The sequence below is a fragment of the Eubalaena glacialis genome, chromosome 6, assembly GCF_028564815.1.
Source record: "Eubalaena glacialis isolate mEubGla1 chromosome 6, mEubGla1.1.hap2.+ XY, whole genome shotgun sequence".
Classification (NCBI taxonomy): domain Eukaryota; kingdom Metazoa; phylum Chordata; class Mammalia; order Artiodactyla; family Balaenidae; genus Eubalaena; species Eubalaena glacialis.
Window position 1 is genome coordinate 67,474,483 of NC_083721.1, and position 9,589 is coordinate 67,484,071.

Sequence of the window (9,589 nt, forward strand, 5' to 3'; positions counted from 1 at the left end):
TCCAATTGCTCATTATAAGAACTCTCTCTATCTCAGCTACCATGGGTGCATCTCTTTGTTGAAGCCAGGTGGGTCTAAATAAAGCAGCATCCCTCAACATGACAGTGGGCCTTGAAACTGTCCAGTGAGCTTGGAGAGTTTTGAAAACTCCTTTGGAGGTGAAGGAGCTTTGGTGGCTTGTGAACCTTCACAGTGATGGATGCAGTTGGGGCACCAGAAAGTGTGAAGGGAAAAGGAGACATGATGAGTTATCTAGGGAAAGGGAGATGGATGACAGGGAGTTGGGAAAAAACATGGCATACTTGCCCACTTATCAAAACTTCACCATTGAGTTACTTTTGCGGCAAATTGACTGTTTCAGAATAAGTCTCCTGACTAGAATGTTACTGAAAAAAAGGGAGACCAAATGAAGAGCAGGTCCTCCTTCAGCCCCCCTGTCCAGGTTTCCTGAGGGCAGGAACTGTGTCTATTTACCTTGGCACCACCCCTGAGGCATAGTAGGCACTCAGTAAATAGTAAGTGAAGGAAATAAATGCATGAATAGGTTTTGGTATACCTGACTAGGATGGCCACTATTGCCCAACTGACTGCAGAAGAAACAAGAATAAGCTGAGTGAAGAATCCTTTCATAAACCATACTAGCCAGGAGGCAATGTACTAGGTATATAAAGTGTGGGCTTTGGCTTTCATCAGATATAGGTTTCAAATCCCACCTCTGGAAATCAAATTTCTCTTATTTAATCTTGATTTTGTTACTTAATCTCTTTAAGCCTTGATCTCATTATCTGATTATTGTCTGTTTTGTGGGGTCATTATACGGGTTAAATCTGAAGAGTTTAGCTTAGTATGTATGTAGCATGAAGTAAATAATCCGTAAGTAGTGACAATTATTATTATTAGCAATAATAGTAATAGCAGTTATTGTTATAACTATTACCCTCTCCCCCTTTTTAGATCATGATCAGGGTAAAGATTAACAAAGTTGAGAACAATCTTTACTATGATGGCACAATTTACTGCATAAACTGTGGTTTTCTGTTCTGGGCCACGCAATGTTTGGGGGATTAGAATTTGAGAGGTTGGTGTGAACTCTCCTTGCCCTTGGTCTTGACACCCAAGATTTATGCCTATTACCCTGTCTATCTCCAAGTTATATCAAGACCTCATCCCTCCTAAACTGGACTCCTACCTCCATTCCAGCTACCTCTGATGAAGCACTGCTTTTATTATTTCAAGCTATCTCTCTCCTTCCTCTCCTAACCCCATGTCTCTTCATTATCAGATGAAGGTCAATTGCTTAGCCTGGCATGCAGGGTTTTGGATTATTTCCATTGCTGAGTCACTGTCAGAGTGGCTTATCCAGTCTGGCCTGGGATGGTTTAAAGTTCTGCCATCTTCCTACCAGCTGTAGTCCAAATATCAAACAACAGTCACTCTCTGTTCCAGGCAGCATTGAAGGCAGAGGGAGCTGTAGTCTTTCAGTCCATCATGAGGAGGAGTCCGCCTCTATGTTTACAGGAGCTGAATCTGCAGACAGTTTTGTAATTTAAGGTCTACAATTTGGTTGTTAGCAGGTTCCTTCCTCTGCCTCAGTGTATTCTTGCTGTAGAATTGATAGATCAATATTAATTGGTAGATTAAGCTTTCCTCAATACCTTTCCCCAAATGAGTCTTTACTGAAGTATGGGCTGTCTTTATTTTGAAGATTCAAATAATGACATGACATTTTTGGATCTGGGTGTCTTTCAGTGAGAGACATAAAAGCATCCTCATGACTACTTCCATTGAATTCACTTCATGTAGGGGTTTTCTCACACCAGTTGAGGTGTTTTCCTTGGTGATTGTTTTGGGAATTTGAGTGACTATGCATCTTTTATTTATTTATTTATTTTTAACATCTTTATTGGAGTATAATTGCTTTACAATGGTGTGTTAGTTTCTGCTATATAACAAAGTGAATCAGCTATACATATACATATATCCCCATATCTCCTCCCTCTTGTGTCTCCCTCCCATCCTCCCCATCCCACCCCTCTAGGTGGTCAGAAAGCACCGAGCTGATCTCCCTGTGCTATGCAGCTGCTTCCCACTAGCTATCTATTTTACATTTGGTAGTGTATATACATCTTTTAAATTTTATCCAATTGTTCAGCCTATGTTCCATAATTGGGTTGTTTTACCTTTTCATAGATAGCTAGTCATAACAACAGGTATAAACAAGCTAAAATACTTCTAGTCCCCAATTTATTCATTTGTAAACACTTATTGAGCACCTCTTGTGTGTAAGAAGCTGAGCTATACATTGGAGATGTATAACCAAAAATAATGGCTAACATTTATTGAGTGTTTTCTCAGTGCCAGGCACTATCCTAGGGGCTTTGTAGTCATTATTTTATTTAATTCTCATACTCATTCTGTAAGGTATTATCCCCATTTTACAGACAATAAAACTGAGGTGTGGAAAAATTAAGTAACTTGCCACGTCACAGGAAGGGGCTGGATACCAGCATAGTAGAATATGACTCCAAAGTTTATGATTTTGTTGAAATACAATCACCGCCTTCAAGGGATTTATAGTATAGTAACAGAGTAAACATGAACCCATAAAATCCCAAATAATCCAATTTAAAATTGGGCAAAAAATCTATAGACATCTCTCCAAAGAAGATCTGCGAATAGCCAATAAGTACATGAAAAGATGCTCAATATCATTAGCAAATGCAAATCAAAACTGAAACAGGAGGGAAGGGGGCAGGGCATTGAAAGAATGACATAGCCCGAGGACATGACATAAACTGATTAGAACCAAATGGTTCCAAGATGGCAGACAAGTCAACTTCCACTAGACCTTGAGCCTCAGTATACCTCACTGTAACACATCAGCACACTAAATGACACACCCACAGGCACCATGACAGTTCCAAGACCAACCTTGATCAAAGAGTTGGTGGTGGCCCAATTCCTGGAAATGCCCGCCTCTTCCCAATATAGCTGGAATACTCTTCCCACTCATTAGACTATGAGATTACCCACCCCTATGAAAACTGACAAGCCCATACCCCGGTGCCTTTCTCACCTTCTGAGGTGGCCCACACTCTGTCTGTGGAGTGTGTTTCTCTCTAAATAAATCCACTGCTTACCTATCGCTTTGTCTCTCACTGAATTCTTTCTGCGATGAGACATCAAGAACCTGAGCTTCATTAAGTCCTGAAACCAGGTGTGTGATCTCAGTTGGAAGACTGTGGGTTTTGGCCGGGTTCAAGTCCCGGCCGCATAGGTTCAAGTCCCAATCTGGGTTTAGGCTGGGTTCGAGTCCCAGCACATGGGTTCAAGTCCCAATCTGAGGTGCACGGTTTCAAAACCACAAAGAGATACCACTCACAGCTATTGAGATGGCTAAAATCAAAAGGTAGATAATGAGTGCTCACGAGGATGTGGAGAAATTGGAACCCTCATACGCTGCTGGTGGGGATGTAAAATGGTGCAGCCACTTTGGAAAACAGTCTGATAGTTCCTCAAAAGGTTAAAAAAATAGAATTACTGTATCACCCAGCAATCCCACTCTTAGGTATGTATCCAAGAGAACTGAAAAAATATATCCAACAAAAGCTTGTGCACAAATGTTCATAGCAGCATTATTCATCATAGCCAAAAAGTGGAAACAACCCAAATTTCTATCAACTGATGAATGGATTAAAAAACGTGTTTATCCATAAAATAGAATATTATTTAGCAATAAACATGATGTACTGATATATGTTACAACGTGGGTAAATCTTGAAAACATTATGAGAGAACACATAAGTGGAAGAAACCAGTCACAAAAGACCACATGATGTATGATTCCATTTAAATGAAGTGTCCAAAATAGGCAAATCTATAGAAACAAAAAATAGATTAATGGTTGTCAGGGGCTGGAGAGAGGGGGGAATGGGGAGTGACTGGTACAGAGTTTCTTTCTGGGGTGATAAAAATGTTCTAAAGTTGATTGTGATGGTGGTTGTACAACTCTAAATATACTAAAACCATTGAATTATACACTTTAACTAGATGAATTGTATGATATGTGGATTTTATCTCAATAAAGCTGTTATAAACCCAAAGCAATTAAAATATTAAGTAGCATTTGGTAACTGTCGAATAGAGGCATAAACAAATACTATGAAAATTCAGAGGAAAGAGACCATTTCAGGCTCCTGCAGTTAGGAAAGCCTTCATTGGGTGGTGGGGTTTTGGTAGAGATGGGATGAGGCATACAAAATTGGAGAGAAAGAAACGAAGAGGGTATTTCTTGAGAAAGAATGGCAAAAACAAGAAGGAAAGCTTATGTCTGGAAAACAGTGAAGGGTCTGACGGCTGATGTGCTTGGTGCTGGTGGTTACAATAGCCTGGTATTGGTGCACTTTGGAGAATAATGTGAGAAAATATTTTAAATTGTAACTTTGCCCCCCAAATCTAAGGTGTACTGTAATTATTTCGTATAAAGGAAGGGTAACGCTTGAAATGATAAGCTGGTCTAGATCATGGTGGGAGAGGTATCAATACCAGGTGAGGAGAGCATCTCTAATTCTTTCATTACTGGAAGCTCGAAATCCCATTTCCTTATTAGCTTGTGTAGACATGCATGAAAAACTCCCAGGCTTGGGGGAGTCTATGGAGTGTGGCACTTGTAGAAAGAGCTTTATATATGAAGACATAGTATTCTTCCACATTTCTCAAGACTGTGGTAACATCAGGATGTTTCTCCTCTGCCTCAGAGGGGAAATCAAATGTATTGGGTTGGCCGAAAAGCTCGTTCATTTTTTCCCGTAAGATGGCTCTAGTAGCACTTAGTTGTCTTTAACTTCATTCAAAACAATTTTGTTAGATTGTATGTGACAGCTGTCATATCAGCATGCATTTTAAAAAAGACATCAAAATTGGTGAATTTTTGTGTAGCCATTTTCATTTTGAAAATGGAAGATAAAAAGCAACAATTTCAGCATATTATGCTTTATTATTTCAACAAAGGTAAAAATGAAACCAAAATGCAAAAAAAGATTTGTGCAGTGTATGGAGAAGATGCTGTGCCTGATCGAATGTGTCAAAAGTGGTTTGTGAAGTTTCATGCTGGAGATTTAGGGTAGACCAGTTGAAGTTGATAGTGATCAACTCAAGACATTAATTGAGAACAATCAATGCTATACCATGTGGGAGATAGCTGACATACTCAAAATATCCTATCCAAATCAAGCGCTGAAAATCATTTGCACCAGCTTGGTTATGTTAATCGCTTTGATGTTTGGGTTCCACATAAGTTAAGCAAAAAAAACCTTCTTGACTGTACTTCCGAGGGGGATTCTCTACTGAAATGTAAAGAAAACGTTCCATTTTTAAAACAAATGTGTGATGGGCAATGAAAAGTGGATACTGTACAATAACGTGGAATGGAAGAGACCGTGGGGCAAATGAAATGAACCGCTACCAACCACACCAAAGGCCAGTCTTCATCCAAAGAAGGTGATGTTGTGTAAATGGTGGGATTGGAAGGGAGTCCTCTATTATGAGGTCCTTCCAGAAAACCAAATGATTAATTCCAACAAGTACTGCTCCCAATTAGACCAACTGAAAGCAGCACTCAATGAAAAGCATCCAGAATTAGTCAACAGAAAACACATAATCTTCCATCAGCATAACACAAGACCGCATGTTTCTTTGATGATCAGGCAAAAACTGTTACAGCTTGGCTGGGAAATTCTGATTCATCCGCTGTATTCACCAGACATTGCACCTTCGGATTTCCATTTATTTCAGTCTTTACAAAATTCTGTTAATGGAAAATTTTCAATTCCCTGGAAGACTGTAAAAGGCACCTGGGACAGTTCTTTGCTCAAAAAGGTAAAAAGTTTTGAGAAGATGGAATTATGAAGTTGCCTGAAAAATGGCAGAAGGTAGTGAAACAAAAGGGTGAATATGTTGTTCAATAAAGTTCTTGGTGAAAATGAAAAATGTGTCTTTTATTTTTACTTAAAAACCGAAGGCACTTTTTGGCCAACCCAATAGATCACACCTCAAGCCCGATAACAGGAATTAGAGAAGTGATATGAACTGATCACAATTACTTCATTCCATTGTGTTCCATTCCACAGTTATTTTATTGAGCAACTGCGTAAAAAATTTATGTTAGATGTTGTAGGAGCTTTCAAAAAAAAAAAAAACGACATTCTTCAACAGTTCATGTTTGTGGGTGTAGCTTTAAATTCACTTTGACATTTCATGGGTGTTTCCTTCACTCAACCACTAAAGATGATTAGAACTGAGAGGTTCTGGAGATGCAAAGGGAGGAACTAACTGCTTCATTAGCAGTCAGAAGAGGTCAGGGATCCGGGGTAAAGATGCCTTTGGCACTGATCCCCAGCAGGAGACCTCCTGTTTATGTCTTTATCTTACTTGCCAAGTGTTCCCTCAAACCCTTGTCTGTAGTTCACCTGGGTTGCATGCTGAGTGTAAGAACTAGGGCAATCCAGTTCAGACCCAGACCCAGTAATTCATTTGCTGTGGTGACGGGAGAAGGAAAGGCACCCTAATAAAGAGCTGGCCACCACTGAACTTGAGTTTAAAGGTTAATCAGAAAGGCTTTAAACAGGAGACACAAGTCGTACTCATTCCTAAGAGGAAGAGAATAGAGAATAAATCTCATTTGCTCTCCTTCCTGTACCCTCACTCTCTGAACCACATTATGTGTGTAAGTTCTGTCTGTCCATTTCATTATTTTTCCAGTTATAAAGTATTTATTGTAATGTAAATGTAAAGGGTCATTACAGAAAATTCGGAGCTGTGTAATGAAAACAACTAAAATCACACCTAATCTGACCATTCAGAAGTAGCCACTGCTGATGTTTTGGTGTATTTCCTTCCTTTTCTATATGCACATATTTTTTCCCACAAAGTTGAAATTATGCATGTGTATAAACATATATTAAGTTTTGTATTTTGATTTTTTCACTAAAAACTGTATAGTGAGCATTTTTCGTGTTATTATTCTTCAAAAATGTGATTTTTAAAAACTGCGTGTAGAATGATTCTCCAATATTGGACATTATGGTGTTCTACTAGTTCCACTCTTCAGCCATAATGCCTTGCAAGCACTTTTTTGCCAACAAATATAGCCATTAGAAATATTAAATCTCACAAAGTTCTTTGCTGAGCTTTTGCTGCAACAGCTTGGTAATAACAGAATCACCAAGCCTTCTCTCTGGGGACTGCCACACAACCATCCCTCTGAAAGACATGCTGACTCCACCTCATTTGCTTCTCACCTGGCTGATCAGAGGGACCAGCTGTGATACAGGTAAGCTCTTTCAATAAATAGACTATTTATTTGGGAGAAAGTGTTGGCCTTGATTGTGAACTGGAGAGTCAAATGATGGATAATGTGACTGAAGTATTTAGGTATCTACTCCAACTGTATGTGGTCCCTTTACACATATGCCTCTATATCAAGCTAGTTCGTAGTCTTCTCATAGTTTTTCTGTAGACGAGAGGTGAAAAGGGTACAAGCCCAGGAGACAATACCAGGGTGCACTGCTGGAATTGTCTGCTTTGGCAGAGTTGATGCTCATCTTTAGTAGCGTATGAATTTCTTTCTTCTATTTTTTTCTTCTTTTTTTTTTCATTTTTCTGTTATAGAGTGAAAATTTGTAAGAATGTTGCACCAAATTAAATTTAATTTAGTGAATGCAATAAACACGTATTGGGCCTCTACGACATATGGAACACAGTGATGGACATATGAAAGACAAAGAGGACCTAGGCAGGCCCTTAGGGAACTTACAGTCTAGTAGGCATGATAAGATATGCACACACATAACTATAAAACAGAGTAGACCAGGTTATAGGGATATTTTTAATGATGAAGAAATGCTCACAAAACAGTGTCAAGAGGAAAATTAAACTGGACACTAAACTGTATACAAATTTAGTTCTCTTAAAAAGTACACATACTGAGTATGTGTACATACTACCAAAATGGCAGCAGTGGTTGTCTGGATGGTCTTAAAAGTGGTTGTAATATTCTTCTTTATTCTTTTCCATTTTTCTAACATTTTAAAACAATCAATAAGTGTTACTATTAGAATCATTAAAAAATACGCTCTATTAAATGTGTGAGAGTACTGCATAAAAGTACAAAATACGGTGGAATTACGGAGGAGCAAAGATTATATCTCACTGGGGTGGGGGAATGGCGAAGGCTTTAGGATTTATGTCTTTAATAATGATGCAGAACTTTCAATCTTGGAAATAGATAATGAAATTTCATTGAGTTGAAAAGGCATTTTATATTCCTACAACTTTTTATCTCTATGACATTTGACTACAGTCTCTCTCTATTGACTATCTGTAGCTCTAGGAGCTGCTATCTGGCATATTACCTTTTATATTTTTTATTATTTAGATATGTCTTTAAAATTTTTTCCTACATATACCACAGAGAGATATTCTCTAAATCAGTAGTTGTTGTCAATCACTAGTCATATTCCTAGTTAGAGTATATACTTTTGGCAAAGAATCTTTCCGCTTGTCCCACTGACCCCAGAAATGCTTTACTTGGACATTTGCTGGCAGGGGCTCCTCCTTCATCCTCTTGTTCTTCTGAAGACTTCTGTATCTGTTAATATTCAACCCACAGAGCACATATTCTCCAGGGTCCAATAGGCCTCTAGGAAAGAGACTTACTGTAATATTCCACAAACCATCTGCTTCATCGGCCATGAGCTTCCTGTTCTTTTGGTGGACACCCTGGGTGATGGGACTTCACATGGTATGTGGCGACAGGGCAGGGGTTTGTCAAGACAGAATTTAGGTGACGTGACAGGCTTCGGCTAACCTGAAAGATGAGCATCTTTGTTCTGTGTGACCCTGATGAATTATTTACCCTCTCTATGCCTTATTTTCCTCACTTATAAAATGGAGACAATAAAAAAGAGAAAAAATGGAGATAATAATAGTACCCATTTTATAGGCTTATTTTGAAGATTAAATTTGGCATTTGTTAACATTTGATATATAGTAGCTATTATTATAATGTATCACAGACCTGGGGGATTGTGGAGTTTTATTTTTCTCCTTAACAGATTATAGGAAGAGGCAGAATTTTGAATGATAAGTGAGTAGTGGAGGGCAGATGAGGGCGGTGGTGATGGGGGATGTGCCAGGCGAGGAGGCTTTGGACAGCACCATGACTCAGGGATGGCACTGGTGGAACTTGAGGTGTGGGAGAGTAGTGAGAGATGAGACCAGAGAGGGAGACTGCATCCAGACCACAAGATTGCCTTTACCTGCTCTAGATGTACATTTATGTCAGAGCTTCTTAAAGGGGCTGAGTGTTCCCCGAGACCTTTCTCCCACCGCCTCTAGAGATGTCCCAGGCTTGTTAGTACCATTCCCATCAATGTGCAGCCCTGGCTGGGCAGATGTGTTTAGTACTGTCTCTTGGTTATTTTTCTCTGTTTGGGGAAGCATCGCTCCATAACTTCCCGGGTACACCTGTATATCTACTAGTTATATCTCCCTCACTGCTGACTTTCCCCAAGCAACATCCAGAAAGACC